At 39.7% G+C, this 19,706-nt stretch overlaps 1 protein-coding gene across 1 annotated transcript in view; it reads left to right on the forward strand.

Annotated features, from left to right (window-relative positions):
* The window catches only part of gart (phosphoribosylglycinamide formyltransferase), a 153,981-nt gene that overhangs the window by 17,923 nt on the left and 116,352 nt on the right, over positions 1-19,706 (forward strand). The window lies entirely within an intron of this gene.

Below are 19,706 nucleotides of genomic sequence, written 5' to 3' on the forward strand. Positions count from 1 at the left end.
ATTCTCCGTATGTACAGTTAGCTGCCTGGCAGACCAGACTGACAGACTGTTGGGGGTTATCATTTGGCTGGGATACAGTTTCAATACTCACATCGACGGGCATGCTTATTTCATACTGTTGGATTTTTGTCCTGCTTTACTGGTAACCATGGGGTGGCCTGGAAGGGCTGCCTTAGTGGTACTTGGGGACAAGGAGGTGGTCGCTGATGGGGTGGTTTCATGGAGCTCCTGCATTTCTCTTCCACTTCTTTCAATTGTCTCGTCTGTGCAATACACAATGTGTAGGTAGTGTGCAATACACTGTGTGTAGACTGTAGTGTTTGAAAATTTAAAAATATGAAAAGTTTAGTAAAGTGCAAATTAATGCTGTTAATGAATGTGTTGTATGTATCTTATGTTTCATGCAATAACAAAGCAAATAATCGTAAATGAAGGTAATTGGGAAAAAAAAAAAATTACCCACTTCAAGACATTTAAATACACTCGAATGCACAAAAAAAGTATATTGTTTCAAAAAACACAGCAATTCACAAATTTGTTACTCAAATCAACAAATTAACACTCTTATAGCACAATATCAAAAGTTCAAACAGAGACGGAGAAGAAAAAAAAATCTTTCTTAAGCAAAACTCAGTTCAGTCCAACAATATATTTAACAGTCACTTTAAGACAAAAGAAAGTAGTTTTTTTTTTTGTTGTTCTTTTGCTTTTTTTTTTTTTCACTCTACTCACACTTCCTATTTGTCAGATTGCTTCCCTTGACGTAGAAACCAAAGATCCGGGTCACGGCACCAAAGATGTAACCCTCTTCGTCTGTGTGCTCCCCCAAATGTCTCTGCATTGTGTTTGGGTGATGGTTGAATGAGGAGGACACATATGGAATGATTTTTGTGTCTTTATTATTCAATCAAACATTCTGTGTTTGAAAGTAAAGCTAATTATTTTGTAATTAAAAAATAAAAGATTGCAAAAAAAAAGTCCTCTTAAGGCCCAAAAATAAATTCATAACAAAATTATTTGCAGCGCATATAAATCTTTGAAAATCTTTATTTTTCTTTATGCACTCCAATATTTTTTATAGCGAAACCACAAATGTTGCTCTCTTTTCTGCCGTAATTTTTTGCGGGTCTAAAACTTTTTTTACAAACTGAAAAGTTTTGCTTGCGAGTTAAGCTGTCTCTCAGTGGGCGGTCTCTACCCACCAGGATGAAAGGCCTTTTCCTATTGCTCACTCTCGATTGAAGTCACAGGTTGACCACGCCCACTCAGTTTTCCCCGGAATCCGCTGCACTGCCACTGCAGTCTGACAGAAGAGCGAGCGAGGGTGCATCATGACGAGCAACAGGTCGTGTACTGGGTAAGATAACTAACTTAACATCTTAAACTCAGTGACAAGTCAACTTAATTATTATCTCCTCTCATGCTCTCCCATCTAAAAACGTAAGATTTGATTAGCCAACAGTATAGCTAGCTGCCAGAGCCCCCAATAGTAAAGCGTCAGGCCAATATTTTCAGAGATGATAGATTATCATAGCTTCACAACCCATTAAATAATATCAGAAATACAAAACCATCCATCGCAAATAACTGCACATATATGTTAGTTAACATCTTTAACAGCAGTATATTTCTTCAAATAACATGGATGGCCAATATAATTAAAGAAATGTAATAGATGTAACAGAGAACAGTGAAAACATCTCGGTTACGTATGTAACCACGGTTCCCTGAATAGGGAACGAGATGCTGCGGTGACGTCACCGTATGGGAACACCTTCGGTGTGACGAATGTCTGAAGCCTTATACCATCTCGCCAATCCTATTGGCCAAATAGCGCTTGGCACCGCCCTACGCATGCGTACGCATTGTATACCCTGGTGCCGCGCGCTATTTTGCTCAGATTTCATGAACTGAAGAGAAGAATGCTATCAGGTATGGAACGGCCGGGACCGCAGCATCTCGTTAACCGGTTACATACGGTTACGTATGTAACCGTGGTTACATACGTAACCGAGATGTTCCCTTTCATAGGTCACTTCGATGCTGCGGTGACGTCACTGTATGGGAACCCTATACCATAACGCCTGACGTACCTGATAGCTGGATCCAAGGAAGCATCTGCTCAAGCGGAGAGAACCCGGGAGCCAGGAGCCGTCCTTACATCCAAACTGTAAAACTTGATAAAAGTGTTCGGTGAGGACCATCCTGCCGCAGCACAGATATCAGCCATAGAAGATCCACTGAGGACAGCCTGAGAGGAAGCAACTGCTCTAGTGGAATGAGCTCTGACTCCTAGAGGCGAAGCGAGACCGCACGCCTCATAGGCTAAAGATATTGCCTCCACCAACCAATGGGACATGCGTTGCTTCTTGACAGCATGGCCTCTATTCTTGTGTCCAAAACAGACAAACAGCTGGTCAGATTCACGCCAAGGGGCTGTACGATCCACATAAGTCTTTAAAGCTCTCACAGGGCAAAGACTTAGATCTCCTGATCCTGTCTCAGTAGGGGGTAAAGCCTCCAGGTACGACACAACCGCCATGTTGTCTGACCTGAGTAGTACATGACGGCCGGTCAGCAGATTTGAGAAATACTGGAGAGCTAAAAAAAACTGCCAGTAGTTCCAACCTGTTTATGTGCCAACCGCGTTGTGTCGCCGTCCACACTCCGTGAGCTGGGCGCCCTTGACAAACAGCTCCCCAACCGGTCAAAGACGCGTCCGTCGTGAAAGTCTCTCGGGAAGCACAAATCCCCAGCCGAACTCCGGCTAGAAGGAACTCGGTTGACATCCACTGTTTTATTGACATAACACACCTCCGTGTCACCGAAATCGTACAATGCGGAAAACTACGGGGTGAAATGTTCTGACTTTTCGTCCACCACTGAAAAGGGCGCATGTGAAGTAAGCCCAGACGGATTACAGGGGATGCCGCTGCCATCAGACCTAACAGCCTGAGGCACAGACTCACCGTCACTGTGCGACCTACTTTGAAGTGACACACGCATGACGTGAGAGACTGAACGCGCGGGAGAGATGGTCTGGCTGTCATCGCGCGAGAGTCCAAATCTATTCCCAGAAAGGTTATCCGTTGAGAGGGGATTGAAACACTCTTCTGGAAATTTGTGCATAAGCCCAGGCTGCTTAAATGATTCAGCACTAAATCTCGGTGAGAGAGTGCTTGAGTCTGTGATTGAGCTAGCACCAGCCAATCGTCCAAGTAATTCAGCACATGAACGCCCTGGAGCCTTAACGGGGCCAGGGCTGCGTCCATGCATTTTGAAAAAGTTCGGGGAGCCAGGGCTAAGCCGAAAGGAAGAACACGGTATTGATACGCTTTGCCCTCTAAAGCGAATCTGAGGAACTTCCTGTGTCTCTTGATGATCTGAATATGAAAATATGCATCCTTCAGATCAATCGTGACAAACCAAGTGTTTGGTTGAATCTGAGACAAAATGGACTTTACCGTTAACATCTTGAATTTGCTCGTCCTGAGTGCAAGATTCAAACGGCGTAGATCCAATATGGATCGCAAACCGCCCCCCTTTTTTTTGGTACAACAAAATAGCGGCTGTAAAAACCTGACTCCATCTGAGAGGGGTGTACTTCTTCTATAGCCCCTTTCCTCAGCAGAGCTGTCATTTCTTGCCGCAGCACCGCGACTTCCTCTGGTTTCACAACCGTGGGAAGAATTCCGCGGCAAGGAGGCGGGCCTTTTCGAAACTGAATGGTGTATCCGAGACGAATCGTGCGTAACACCCATTGCGAAATGCCGGGCAAGCGTTCCCACGCGGCCCGAAATAGCGTCAGTGGTTTCAAGGTTTCCGCCTTTTGCAACGTTTTCATACGCGTTAACATGCCCGAATACGGAAAGCTCGCGGCGTCCGTAAGCCGGGGAAGCGCGTGTGTCAAATTCGCTGCGTCTCGTTGTGTATAATCCTGAAGCGTGTCTACGGCAGGAGTTAATCCAACAAGATGAACATCGGGCTCTGCCGCTAGCGAAAAAGCAGCGGCTGTGTGAGCCATCATAAACGGGCCGTCTTTGCCAGACCCTTGTAACGTTCCTCGGATTCTGAAGGCTGAATCGCGCAGAGTGTCTGAGGAAACGCCTGACATGGTTGCTCGATCCAATGCTGCTCGAAGCGCCTTTTGCGGCGAGACAGTCAATGTTTAAGCGTGGGGACTGCAGTGAGAGGGTTGGATGCGCGAAAACGGTCCAACAGCGCTCTCTAGTGGAGGGCACAGTCCCTGGCAAGCAGCGAGAATATCAGGAGCTGCTATTAGGAGCCCGAGAGCGAGAAGCCAAATCCGTTGCTCGACGCAGCTCTTTCACAGCCTCGGGTGTGATGCCCTCCCCCTCGTCGAGATCTTTTAAAAGCTCCGCTTGGTAGGCCTGGAGGACCGCCATAGAGTGGAGCGATGCGGCCGCCTGGCCAGCGGCCATGTAAGATTTCCCGACGAGGCTAGACGTGACTCGACACGCCTTTGAAGGAAGGAGGGGGCGAGACTTCCATGCCGTGGCCGAATTAGGCGCGAGATGTTCGGCGAGAGTCTCCTCCACCGGAGGCATCGCTGCATAGCCACGGTTCGCCATATCTGAAATGGTGGCGAAATCCGCGGCCGCAGCGTTAGTGATGCGCGCCGAGTAGGGGTGCTTCCAGGACCTCGAAACCTCCTAGTGGAGGTCCGGGAAAAAAGGCAGGGGCCTACGGGGCTGCGCAGGAGCACGACTGGTTAAAAAACGGTCATCCAGCTTCGATGAAGGTTGGGCCTCTGCCTTCTCAACCTCCCAATCCAGTCCCAGCTTACCCACCGCACGAGAAACCACATCCAACAGCTCGCTGTAGGAGGGGGAAACGCGCTTCTCCTGTCCGCTAGGAGGGAGAGGGCTGTCCGTATCGGCCATGAAGTCCTCAGACTACGAGGCCGCGGTGGATAGAACGTCGTCGTCATACTGCCCACAACCGAAGGAGATAGCATCGTATGCCTCCGGGGTGGGCTGTAAACCCCCGTCCGAGAAAACGATGGGTTCGACGAAGCTGGTTTCCTGCACTCAGGTAGGGGAGAGCGAGCGATGTGGAGAAAACTCCAGCGCCGGGCTGTCGTCGTAAGTCAGGTCGCACATGTCTCCCCAAGCCATCGCCTCGTGCGGTGCCTCGGCAGCCGCACAAGCGACACGGCAGGGGTTGGACGCGGGGGCGACCTTGGAAAACACTTCTACCCTCGAGCGCAGTACTTTAAGCCGCAGGCCATCACAATGGGGACAAGAGGAAAGGCCACTAAGCGCAGACTGCGCGTGATGTAATCCCAAACAGACTACGCACCTTTCGTGAGTGTCTCCCTTCGTGATGAACATGGTACACGGTTCCATGCACTTCCGAAAGCTCATCGCGTCCGCGAAGAGGAGTTAACACTGCTCGAAGAAAACCGCTATGAACGCGAGATGATTCCAGGGCACAGATGATTCTCTTTCCTGAAGGAAATGAAATCTGAGCAAAATAGCGCGCGGCACCTGGGTATACGATGCGTAGGGCGGTGCCAAGCGCTATTTGGCCAATAGGATTGGCGAGATGGTATAGGGCTTCAGACATTCGTCACACCGAAGGTGTTCCCATACACAAACACCACCTAACCACCCCCCCACAAACACACCCCAGAAATTCCTTACCTTTTCACAAGGAAAATAGAACTGAATTAAACAACAGCTCCACCCATGTGAAGAAGGGCTCACTCACACAGTGAAAATACTCAAAGAACACAGCTCCCCCCTAAGGCTGGGAGAAACATATTACATTTTCCCTACATATATCTATATAAAAATCAAATAATGTTATATTTTGGGTGAAAATAAAATTAGTAACTATACATGTCAACATTTTACAACAATGTTCTCACCAGTTTTTTTTTTTTTTTTTTTTTTTTTTTTAGCTAAATAAGTAGACAGTTAACAAAAAAGAAGTTCTGTTATGGAACACAGCCAGAGTCTCTTTCTCTTCCCATCCTCCATTTCTGGCCTTATGCCGACCAACTGCTCTCAAAACACACAGCGCTGGAGTTTCGTGAGTGCGTGCATACACACACATGCACGTGTGCGGAGTGTGAGTGCGCTGGAGGTGAGTGGGTGGCTTGGGACTCATGTCACTATTGATCAAGTCTAAAGGCTGCTGAGTGGCAGGATCTTGGCGAGACAAGTCAAGAATCTGTCAAACTCTCTAAAGCTGTTTATAGAGAGGTAAATAAGGACAGCAGTGTGTGTAGTGACCACTTGCCAAAAGATCTTCTTGAACACTGACTTGTTAATAAATTATTAGATACTTTATTGATCCTTACCAGGAAATTACATTTTCATGGCATCTTCAACACACAAAACACTACACCACGCATAACAAACAAGTCATTTACAACTCTACAGAACCACAAAATAACAATTTGAAATAAATAATATATGACAATTAACATGAAAATAAAAAAGTACAAATAATGATATAAGTGCAAAACTAGACTGTACTAGGTCTTTATTATATATACAGTACCAGTAGTTCATGTTATTATCATAACACATTAAACAGTCTGATAGCCACTGATAGAAAGGACTTTCTGCTGTGCTCAGACTTGCACTTTGGTCCATGACTGAAGGTGCTGCTATTGATCATGCCCAGGGCATGGAGTGGATGTGTGGGATTGTTCATTATCGATTTCAGCTTTAATAGTATTCTCTGCCACCAGCCGGACTTCAAATTTTGTCCCGACAACAGAGCCAGCCTTCTTATTAAAGGGAAAGTTCACCCAGAAATAAAAATTTTTTTGTTTGTTTTTTTTTTTTTTTAATTGCTAACAAGCATTTACCAATACTTAAAGTACTTTTTCTAAACTCTTAACACAGCAACATACCTGCATCACACAATTAGCCAAATAGTTAATTTTGTTATTTTGTTAAACAAATACAAACTCTACATTTCAAAATGCTGAATACCTTTTTCTACATATACTAACTCTATCAAAACACATCAAACCCAATTCAAAATCGAGTCATTCGAACAAAACATTAAATCTACTTTTCTATCCAATATCATAGCTAAAAGTTGATGGCTTTACAAAAACTTCATTACTTTATTGTACGTTTGACATACATGTTTCAGTTCTACTTGCATAGACAATATAAAAATCCATTGTTTTTTTGTAATTTAGTTATCTTCCACTGAATCCCATATTTACATTTTTAAGTGTTGAATGTATTCATTCTTGGCAACATAATGTCTAAAACTGAATAAGACATTACTTTATAGAATGTACAATAGAAAAAAAAATAGGGTCCCCATGCAGAAATTCAAATGGAATCTTGATTAAAATTGCTCTCCAGTGGGTGGCAGTTGGATGTGGATTGGACTCCATGCCAGTGATCAACAAAAATTACAACATACATGGCCTTTGGTTACTATGCAAGCTTGTTTCCATCAAAAGATAAAAAAGTAAAACATTTTTATCCTACAATTTGGACTTCTATTCTTGGAATTGCAAGTTTACATCTTGCAATTCAGACTTTATCAGAATTGTGAGATAAATTCACAATTGCAGGAAATAAAAGTCAAAACTGTAAGATGAAACAAAGTCACAATTACCCTTTACCCTTTATATTTCATGGCAGAAATAAGTTTTCATAGGTTCCACATGTGTAAGAAGGAAATTCAAAGAGGTCTTTCTTACTCTATGCTGATGTGATGGAAAGAGCATCAACACCTGACTATTCCTCCAACTGAGACTGGAATCAGCTATTTCTAAATATTTTAGTGATCTATTGCTTAAAAATGCTTATCAGTTGTTACAATATTTTATGTAGAGATATTTTTTCAATACTTTTGAGTTGTTGTTGTTGCAGAAGTAGAGGCTTTACACTATATTTAAAGTTTGGAACATTAGGTCTTCATTTCTGTCAAGCATTTGTAAAAAAGATAAGAAAGATCTATGATTTTGGTATGGGGTAAGCTTATGTGAAAATAAAATGTAAGCATTTTAGAAACGTGTTAATTTACTGAATATTGTATGAAAACAACATGAATTGTGTTAAAGGTATGGTCACAACAGACTGATGTTGTGCTAATTGTGTATAGTGTTAATAAAACACGACTACACAAATTAAAAAAGAAAGTCAGCAATTTAAAAAAACTGTAATAAAGGCCTTCTGAAGTGAAACGATACGTAGGTGTTATATATATATATATATATATTTAAACATTTATAAACTGTAATCTTTAGCTTCTTGTTGCTCAATCAGGCGTGTTCATGACAAGGTGTTCGAGTGTATTATGTAGGCATAGCAGAAGGTGCAACATAAGCTCCGGGGAGAAGAGTGATGAACTTGGAAGCATAGAGGAGAACGCAAAACAAAACACCTGTAATGAACTAGTATTACAAAACCAGCCGTATTTGTTTGAACGGGAATATACCAACCTGGAACTGCACGAGATGGAGGAGACTGCAGCGGCGGCGGCACAAACTGCAGATGTAATCCGCATGGTTTCCCTGTGCTGTAAACAAGACTTGGTTCTCGCGAGACTACACTTTAGTCCCCAGAGCTTACTTTTGTAAGACTACACTCCCCGGAGCTTACGTTGCGCCTTCCGCTAAGCCTACGTCATACTCTCGAATGCCTTGTTATGAACACGCCAGCTTGAGATGCTTGACCGGAAGCTGGAGATTACAGTTTATAAATGTTTAAAAATCTATATTTTTCTCATACTAACTCATCGTTTCACTTCAGAAGGCCTTTATTAACACACTGGAGCCGTGTGGAGTAGTTTTATGATGGATGGATGCAGTTTTTTAGGCTTCAGAAATGGGTGCACCATTCATTGCCATTATACAGTTTTGAAGAGCCAGGACAATTTTAAATATAACTGCAATTGTGTTCGTCTGAAAGAGGAATGCCAGATACGCCTAGGGTGCCCTGAGGGTGAGTAAATCAAATTAAAATATCAAATTTTACATTAAAATAACCTTCAAGTTGGTTGATGCTGTTTCTATCTCCCATGCGAGCACCCTCTCCCCAGCACACCACAGCAAATAACAGAGCACTAGCCACCACAGCCTGGTAGATGCTGCATAGTATGGGACGGCTGATGTTGAATGACCTCAGCCTCCTTAAATAAAGTTGGCTTTGACCCTTCACATACACCATCTCCATATGACTCTTCCAGTCCAGCATTTTGTTAAGCTGCACACCAAGGTATGTGGCTACAGACCACCTCCACCTCAATCACCCAGATGGTGATCAGAATTGATTGTGTCCTCTTCCTAATCATTCTCTTGTACTCCTCCTCATCATCTCTCTTAATTAAGCCAACAACTACTGCACCATCAGAGAATTTCTGGAGGAAGTAGCTATTGGTGTTTAGGGATATTCCTCACTGATATTTTTGAAGCTGTTGCCACCAATCTGGATGAGCTCGCGGAGACTGTAACTTCATATATCAGTTTCTATGAGGATATGTGCATCCCCACCAAGACATTCTTATCATTCAATAATGATAAACCGTGATTTACTGGGAAACGCAAACAGCTTTGTCATGCCAAAGAGGATGCTTACAGAAGTGGGGAAAAAATATTGTATAACCAGGCCAGGAACAGACTAAGAAGATCAAAGGACAACAAAGGATTTCAACAGGTTGGCTAAAAAAAAAACTACTCGGAAAAGCTGAGAAAACAGTTTTAAGCCAATGATCTGGCGTCAGTATGAACTGGTCTCAAGAACATCACCTTGTACAAGACATCACCCCCACAATCTGTGGAGAATCAACATCTGGCTGACAATCTGAATGTGTTTTGCTGTCGATTTGAAAAGGCCAGTCTACAACCCCCCATCTGCTCTGATCTGCACTATACACATTCACCTACCTACATTCACATCCACCTACCTACATTCACCTCTGATCTGCACTATACACATTCACCTGATTCTGATAATCACTTTGGTCAATAGGGTGCCTCTTTTTGGGAATAGGGACCAGTCAAGATGTTTTCCACAGTCCAGGGACCTTCTGTTAGCGCAGGCTCAGATTAAACAGGTATGTGAAAATAACACAACTGTGCATGCAGGTATTCAGCAGTCTGGGGCTAATACTATCCAGCCCCATTGCTTTGCCCAGCTTCAGTTAGTCCAATTCCCTCTTGACCTGAGATGGCTGAAGAATTAAAGGCAGAACTACTGTTGGAAAAGGTAAGAAGGAGAGAGGACTCTGAGGAGATGTAATAATTGGTAAGATGGTGGGAGAAGGGGCAACAACATCCGGCAGCAGACCAGATGGAACAAGCTAGGGTGATGTGGGATTTTCAAATCTATTAAACAACCTTTTCAGATCATCAGCCAGGTTCTGGTCGCCATCCACCAGCAAACCCCACTTCTGTTTCATGCCTGTGATCTTCCTCATGCCAGCCCAGACCCTCTTCACTCCATCCTGGTGGGAATAGTTTCCTAAAAAAAAAAAAAAAAATTTTTTAAAGAAGCAGAATTTGCTAAATAGCTACTATTGTGCTTCATAATGGTTTTTGTCAGGATAGACTTAGAAGGACATATTTTGTAAGATGGATCCAGAACAATTTTTTTTCAAGTGTATTTAAGTAATCTTTTATAGAGTTGTATATACTTTTTTTTTTTCTAGGTTGAATTATATAAAATGTTTGTATTTATTTTTATTGAATGTTTATTGAATCGGTTTATCGAATCTGTATGCCATATATTAATCTGTGAATCTGATATGGCAACAAATTTATGTTCAAAAACTTTATAGTGAGTTCAAATGTTTCTAAAATGTTAAAATATAAATTTTTCTTGTTATGATTAAAACATTATTTGAAAGGTTATAATAACATTAGCACAACTAGGGTTGCAAAGGTTTTTTTTTTTTTTTTTTTTTTTTTCAGAAACTTTTGGAAAGTATCCAGTAATATTTCACTCTCTTTACTTACAGTATAACATTCTTTTAATTCTTATTTGTAATTATTCCAAGAACTTATCAAATCATATATTTTTACCAACAATATACAATGTCTGAACAATTATTTGTAGTATTCCAACGACATTTTAAAGCAAATATCTTTACCAACAAAACTAACTGTTTGTATTTCATGGAAGCAAGAAAGTCATACTAGTTCGGAATGTGAAAGGAAGTAAATGATGATGACAGAGATGTCATATTTTAGCATTTTACATTTACATTTATGCATTTGGCAGATGTTTTTATTCAATGTTAGTTACATTGCATTAAATCAGTTCAAGCATTCTCTAGGGATCAAACCCATGGTGTTGCTAGTGCATTTAGGAACTAGGAATACGTATTTTTATCTACCAAATCATATTCACACTTCTGCATAATCACACTGTCTCCTTTTGTGTTCCAGGGAAGAAGAACTGGCAGGAGACATTCAGCTTCTGCCTGTTAATGACTCATCCTGTGCTCTGTCCGAACAAAACCCCTCAGAAAACACACAGCACTGAAGAGTCCCTCAAGGACTAGAAGACAAACGCTAAATTGTTGCGTAAATAATATAAGACAAAGAGCAAATTGTCTTGATTCCATGCTTGTTTACAGGACAGATAATATTGCCATGGTTTCTCGCGCCTTGGTTCCCAATGTTTATTTTCCATCAGACGTGTATGGCATTAGTAGATCCCACACTCCATCATACATCAACATTAGCAGCATTTCATTAATTCTGAACAGGTTTGTTTATTTCAAAGAAAATTTCCAATAACACACACCTTGAAGAATAATAATATCAAAAATCAATTTAAAACAATCCAACAAACACAAACAAAAACACAAACAAAAAATAGATAATAGCAATGCTGAATTTTGAATAAGCGCACACACACACACACACACACACATGCAGTATATATATATATATATATATATATATATATATATATATATATATATATATATATATATATATATATATATATATATATATATAAACTCATTCTAATTTTAGTTCAAGTTTAAGTCATTCTTTGTTTTGTCAGTTTTATTAGTTTTTGTTTTTCCTCAGAACACATCTTATATAAAATCTTATATTTTTGTTTAAAATTTTTGTTGATATTGTCTTCATACTGTACACCCATGTGAGTCTAAATATTGTATTTCCAATAATATCAGGAGCTTGTGTAGTATATAGAATCATTTTTGGCTTATTTGATACTGTTTAAAAGTTTGGAGTCAGTAAAGAAAAAAATTCAATCATCCTAAACAAATAAAATTCAAAAAAATATACATCAAATCAACTTACAATTATACAAAACAAATATGTTTCAAATAAATTATGTTCTTTAAAACTTTCTATTCATCAAAAAAATAATTAAATAAATAAAATAAAATATCACAGTTTCCACAAAAATATGAAGCAGCACAACTGTTTTCAACATATTTCTTGAGAAGCAAATCGGCATTTTAGAATAATGAAGGATCATGTGACACTGAAAACTGGAGCAATGATGCTGAAAATGTAGCTTTGATCACAGAAATAAATTACATTGTACTATATATACACATAGAAAACAGCTATTTTAAAGGGTTAGTTCCCCCCCAAATTAGGCTGTTTTACTTACCCCAGAGGCATCCTAGGTGCATATGACTTTCTTCTTTCAGACAAATCCATTCAGAGTTATATTAAAAATTGTCTTTGATCTTTCAAGCAAAGTTTCCATACTTTAGCAAAAGAAAACCAGTCTCCTCTTGGCTTATATCGAAACCCTCTGACAATCTTCTTTACAAATCCCTTATTTTGTACTTCTAATTAGTGACCGTTGTTTTGTTTTGATCTCTCTGCTGCGTTTCCGCGTACGTCACATCACTTCTGAGCGTATATTCTAAAAAATATATGATCTTTACTTAATATCCTAATGATTTTTGCCATAAAATAAAAATCGATAATTTTGACCCAAAACAATGTTTTTTCGGCTATTGCTAAAAATATACCCCAGTGACTTAAGACTGGTTTGTCGTCCAGGGTCACATATGTGAATGTAAACAATCTGCAAAGTTGTAAAGCCAAAAATGCATGATAAAGTTATTGTCTCCTAAATAATAAAAAAAATAGACTCTGTACAGCCTAAACGAGTCATCAGTAATTCAAATACCACTTCCGTGACAGCTACACAGGGTAACACATTTGCATAATTCCTGCCTATGTTCTACATTGGCCGGCTGCAAACAACTCGACTCGCCCTCAACCACGTCATTTTAGTTCAACGTGGGATACACAAAACGCTTGCTCTTGAACGATGGCTCAGTACCCCATTTATTTAGACCAGCTGGCTCCACTGAATCACAACCTGTAAGTATGCTAAATAATAGATATTTTCTATTGAGCGTTCAAAATAACTATGGCAATGGGCGTATCGTTTCTGACACACACTGTACACAGTAGACCAATCACAACAGACTGGGCCATCTGACCAATCAGAGTAGAGTAGGCCCACAGAAAGGAAGGTTTTGGGGCCCCGTCCACACGGAGACTCGTTTAGCTGTATACGCATAATTTTGTATCATATAGGCGTTTCGTCCACATGGATCCGGCGTTTTGTGAGAGTAAAACCGATATTTTTTGAAACTGGGTCCCAGAATAGATAAATCTGAAAACGCCGCCCTTGCGTTTTCGTGTGGACAGCGAATCCGTATATTTTCTGAAACAATGACATCATCAGCCCACGTCTCACCCCTAGTCAAACACCGCTACATCACGTTACAGAAACAAAAACATGAACAAACACTGAACTATTGCCTTTTTATTAACTAACATTAACACAAATTAATAAATGTATTGTTCCAAGGTTTATGCGCATAGTCCATGTCTTCTTCTCCATTTTTATTGTATCTCTGTGGCAGAATAACTGTGCCACATACTGCTCTGGCATGTATACTACATCGTTTTGTGTCTGTTTTGTGGTTTCATGTGGATGCAGATATTTCTTGAGACGAGGAAAAAAAAATAATGATTGGATAAGGAAAGCACTGGCTTCGTGTGGATGTAGCCATAGAGAGACTGAATCTTAGAACTGCTTCAACGAATCGGTTGAGAATCGTTGGAGGTGATATTAAATGCATATTTTGAGAAAGTGAAAGTTTTTTGATCTTGCATATATGTAATCCTATTGTAGAAGACTCCCAAAACAATTTTAGGAACCTTAAAAATTGCATAATAGAGGCACTTTAAAGGTGACCTATTTTGCCTCTTTATGTTGAGTATGTATGTGAAATGTTAGCTCAAAACACCCCACAGATAATTTTTTATAGCTTGTTCAAAATGCCACTTTTAGAGTATGAGCCAAAATGCACCGTTTTTGTGTTTGTCCCTTTAAATGTAAATGAGTTGGTGCTCCCTCATCTCTTTTCAGAAGAGGGCAGAGCTTCAAGAGCTCATGCTCTGGCATACCGGCAACAACAAAACACAAGACCCACTTGTCATTATGAGCTCAACAAATTCAACCAGTCGACTTCACATTGCTTTCATATGCTATTTTTAACTAACACATTCCAATTTACAATCATTCTGGAAGCACATGAAGTCAGCATCAGTGAAAACAGGCAGAGAAAATGGTAGCTTTAGCAACGTTGGCCTTACAAAGTGCCAAGAAGCTCTTTCAGAAAAGCAATTTGGAAAACAAATTATAACATGTGATACTTACTTTTCCTGGAGCTGACGTTCAAGAAGCGTTGGTATCGATCCCTCTTTCAGAAGCAACCTTTGCACAACTCCAGCACTGAACTGACCCTAGTTTGTGAGGCAGTCTGGTGTAAAATGATTAGAAAACTTTTACGCTTTTTTTCCGGGACATTTCCTTTGAAAATGAAATTTAACCACCGTGTCCTCAGCGGTCTATGGAAACTCCTATGTTCGTTGATGCATCCCAACACATGACACTTGTAATGCCTCTTTGGCGCTGACGTATATATATAAAATAAATGTTTTTTTATGTTTTGTTTGTTATTTATATATTTTTAATGATACTTTTAAACATTAAACTAAACCACCATTAGGTGGCGACAATTCACCATATAAATAAGCATAAAAAAAATCCAGTCATTCAAACGATAGGTTCAAACGGATGATTCTTTTGAGAAAGAGGCATAAAGAAGATCTGTAAAGTTGCAAAGACAAAAGTCCCAAATCCAAAGAGATATTCTTTATAAAAGTTAAGACTTGTCCCCGCCCTCCTATAACACCTCGTTTAAGCACGCCCCCACATGTCTATGTCACTGTGTGGGAAGATTTGCACAACATCGCCCAAATGTTCACACAAAGAAAGAAGACAGAAATTTTATTCTAGCTGTTGTATTGTTTATGTCACTGCTGCCATGTTGTGGGGATGCTGTGCTTCATTGTGAAAGCAAAACTACTTTGTTTGGTCTTCGAAAAGAGGATGATATCTGCTTCGTCCTGCCTAGAGCTGATCCATGCTGGTCGCTTAAGAAATACATCAACTTCGCATTGTGGACTAAGCGAAGTCTAGCCTGGGGTCGTCACATGTGTCCTTCGTCGAATCTGCTGGCCGTTCCTCACTTAAGCCCACAGTGTGTAACGCTGTGTGACACATTTTGTGGAGGACTGTTTCCTGAACCTGCAGACTGGCCTACAATGGGTCTGTGATCAAAGGCTGTTCTATAAAGTGAGGCAGTTACAACTTTGCAAGGACAGTCTGGCGCTTCTGACTCACAGCCTGTAAATACATGTTTTATATTTAAAGAATTTGCCACTGATGATTTAAACGCGAGTTTTAAGCAGTGCAGAGTAGCGTTTGTTGTTTCTCTGATCACAAATGCAGATATGATTTTATGTTTACGCGGCGCGATGCGGAACACAATGTGTAAAAACATAGTATAAATCATTATAATCAGTAATTATGTCCCCACTGGATGCAAAAATTGCCTTGTTTTAATGGGTTTACTGGTTTTGTCTGGTCGTGCCGGGAGATGGCATCACACAGTATGTTAAGGGACCTAACATTTCCATCACATGCTTGAGGTATTCAGCCAATCTCAACACACTGGATAGCTGGCAAATCAGTGTACACCTCACTTTTCAGACTGATGAGCTTTGTAAAAATCGATGCGTTTCAGAAAGGCGGGGAATAGAGGAGCAACAATAATGTACATTATGTGGAAAATAATGTGTTTTTTTTTTACCTTAAACCACATAAACACATTGCATTACACCAAATACACAACATAATGTTCTTTTTAGCAACATCATATGACCCCTTTAAGAAAAGTCTGGACACAAGAAATGGAGAGAAATTTTTCAGAACAAATCATCACGCAAACAGCTTGCAGGACTTATTACTTCCCGACGTCCATTTTCAAATAAACATCCCCTGTTTCACCTGATGTTTCGCATCATTCCAGTTCAACTTCTTGCGTGTTTTTTCGTGACAAAACGTGGTTTGGGGGCCATGTAGAGTCATTGGGTAACAGAGATTTTGCTGACGTCATGTAGTGTGTGACCCCCCTGTTGCGTATCATTTACGTAGTGTTGCATAGTGTGAACACCACAATGACTTCAAGACAGACAGCAAGTCATGTAGTCTGAACAGCACAGCGATCTGCTGACGTTTAATAAGATTAGAGAAAAAAAAAAGGCCTTTATAAAGGTTAAAAAAATGCTCAGGGGTAATTATTAAAAAATATGCATATTTAAATGTCAAAGCTGATAGAACACCAATGAGAATATTGCTTCAGAATAAATTATATTTACAACACAAAAATCCTATGTATTCCAGAAAAGCAACTTTTACTTAGAAAGTGAATGACAAGGCTTAATGTAAATCCCAAAAAATAAATTTATATATACAAACCCGATTCCAAAAAAGTTGGGACACTGTACAAATTGTGAGTAAAAAAGGAATGGAATAATTTACAAATCTCATAAACTTATATTTTATTCACAATAGAATATAGATAAAATAACAAATGTTGAAAGTGAGACATTTTGAAATGTCATCCCAAATATTGGCTCATTTTGGATTTCATGAGAGCTACACATTCCAAAAAAGTTGGGACAGGTAGCAATAAGAGGCCGGAAAAGCTAAATGTACATACAGCTGGAGGACCAATTTGCAACTTATTAGGTCAATTGGCAACATGATTGGGTATAAAAAGAGCCTCTCAGAGTGGCAGTGTCTCTCAGAAGTCAAGATGGGCAGAGGATCACCAATTCCCCCAATGCTGCGGCAAAAAATAGTGGAGCAATCTCAGAAAGGAGTTTTTCAGAGAAAAATTGCAAAGAGTTTGAAGTTATCATCATCTACAGTGCATAATATCATCCAAAGATTCAGAAAATCTGGAACAATCTCTGTGCATACTGGTCAAGGCCGGAAAACCATACTGCATGCCCGTGATCTTCGGGCCCTTAGACGGCACTGCATCACATACAGGAATGCTACTGTAATGGAAATTACAACATGGGCTCAGGAATACTTCAAGAAAACATTGTCGGTGGACACAATCCACCGTGCCCTTTGCTGTTGCCGGCTAAAACTCTATAGGTCAAAAAAGAAGCCATATCTAAACATGATCCAGAAGCGCAGGCGTTTTCTCTGGGCCAAGGCTCATTTAAAAAAAACTAATACAAATAGAAAAAATGTTCTGTGGTCAGACAAATCAAAATTTGAAGTTCTTTTTGGAAAACTGGGACACTATGTCATCCGGACTAAGGAGGACAAGGACAACCCAAGTTGTTATCAGCGCTCAGTTCAGAAGCCTGCATCTCTGATGGTATGTGGTTGCATGAGTGTGTGTGACATGGGCAGCTTACACATCTGGAAAGGCACCATCAATGCTGAAAGGTATATCCAAGTTCTAGAACAACATATGCTCCTATCCAGATGTCATCTTTTTCAGGGAAGACCTTGCATTTTCCAACATGACATGCCAGACCACATACTGCATCAGTTACAACATCATGGCTGTGTAGAAGAAGGGTCTGGGTACTGAAATGGCCAGCCTGCAGTCCAGATCTTTCACCCATAGAAAACATTTGGCGCATCATAAAGAAGAAGATGTGACAAAGAAGACCTAAGACAGTTGAGCAACTAGAAGCATGTATTAGACAAGAATGGGACAACATTCTTATTTCTAAACTTGAGCAACTTGTCTCCTCAGTCCCCAGACGTTTGCAGACTGTTATAAAAAGATGAAGGGATGCCAAACAGTGGTAAACACTTTTTTGAGATGTGTTGATGCCATGAAATTTAAAATCAACTTATTTTCCCCTTAAAATTATACATTTTCTCAGTTTAAACATTTGATATGTCATCTATGTCGTATTCTGAATAAAATATTGAAATTTGAAACTTCCACATCATTGCATTCTGTTTTTATTCACAATTTGTACAGTGTCCCAACTTTTTTGGCATCGGGTTTGTATCTGCAAGTCTCTAAAACACTTTTTTTTTGTTAACAACTGTTTATTGAATTTTCTTCTGTGAACAGTAGTATCAAGCAAAAAGCAATTGTGCAAATTTAGAACCCATCCCACCCCTGCATTACATTATTTTATTTTTAATTTTTTACCATAAAACTAAGCATTCAAATATAATCTTAAGACATATATCATTTTATGTAAGTATCTGCAATACTGTTATAAAAATCTCATTGATTACATTAAACTCAGAATTTAATCTTACTTTTTGACCAAATAAATATCAGCATCTGCAACAATTTGCATATTTTTACTCCGTTTGAGTCTCTGTATAACATTTTTCCTCCATATTTTCACTGAATCATACTATATGAGCCATAAAAGCCTGATGTTTCAAGTATTCTGCTCAACAACAACAACAAAAATAACTTATTTTGTCTAAAGGTTCAATAAATTGTTCAGTTTCAAAAATTATATATGTCAAGTATATATGCCTTTAAACCTCATGCAGATATATTGTAAGTACTCTGATCCTCAGATCCATTGATCCACACTGATCCATTGAATTACTCTGATAGCATTCGGTTTGCTCCATCACAAACAACACACCGGCCCTGACATGCATGACAGGTGGGTACAAGCAATGCCTGCTCAGGATGTACAGTGTCAGAGAGTACAGAGAGTTCAGAGAGTTCACTTTAGAACTGTATCAGTGTGACAGGGATGCCTTTAAAACATCAGCTGCTCACTAGTGAAGAGGCTAAAAAAATTAAACAGAAAGAAACTTGTATGGCAAATTAATCAGATGTGGCCAAAAAATGGTCTTGGGTTGCTATTTGTTATTATTTGGAAATAAATTAAAAGATACTGTTATGAAGTCTCTGATAAGAAGTCTTTTCTGTTCACCAGAGCTGCATTTACTTGATCAAAACTACACTAAAATTTTTGAAACGTTATTACAATTTATAATAACTGTTCTCTTTGTGAATATATTTTGAAATGTAATTCATTCATGTGATGCAAAGCGGAATTTTTTACATCTTTACTCCAGTCTTCAGTGTCACATGATTCTTAAGAAATTGTAATATGCTGAATTGCTGCTCAGGAAACATTTCCGATTATAATCAATGTTGAAAACAGTTGTGCTGCTTCATATATCTGTGGAAACCATGGTACATTTTATTTTTCTGGATATTTTTTAGAGCAACATTTATTGAAATAGAAATATTTTGTGACATTATAAATGTCTTTACTCTCAGTTTTAACACATTTTTATACATTCAATTTTATACAT

The sequence above is a fragment of the Cyprinus carpio genome, chromosome A1, assembly GCF_018340385.1.
Source record: "Cyprinus carpio isolate SPL01 chromosome A1, ASM1834038v1, whole genome shotgun sequence".
NCBI lineage: Eukaryota > Metazoa > Chordata > Actinopteri > Cypriniformes > Cyprinidae > Cyprinus > Cyprinus carpio.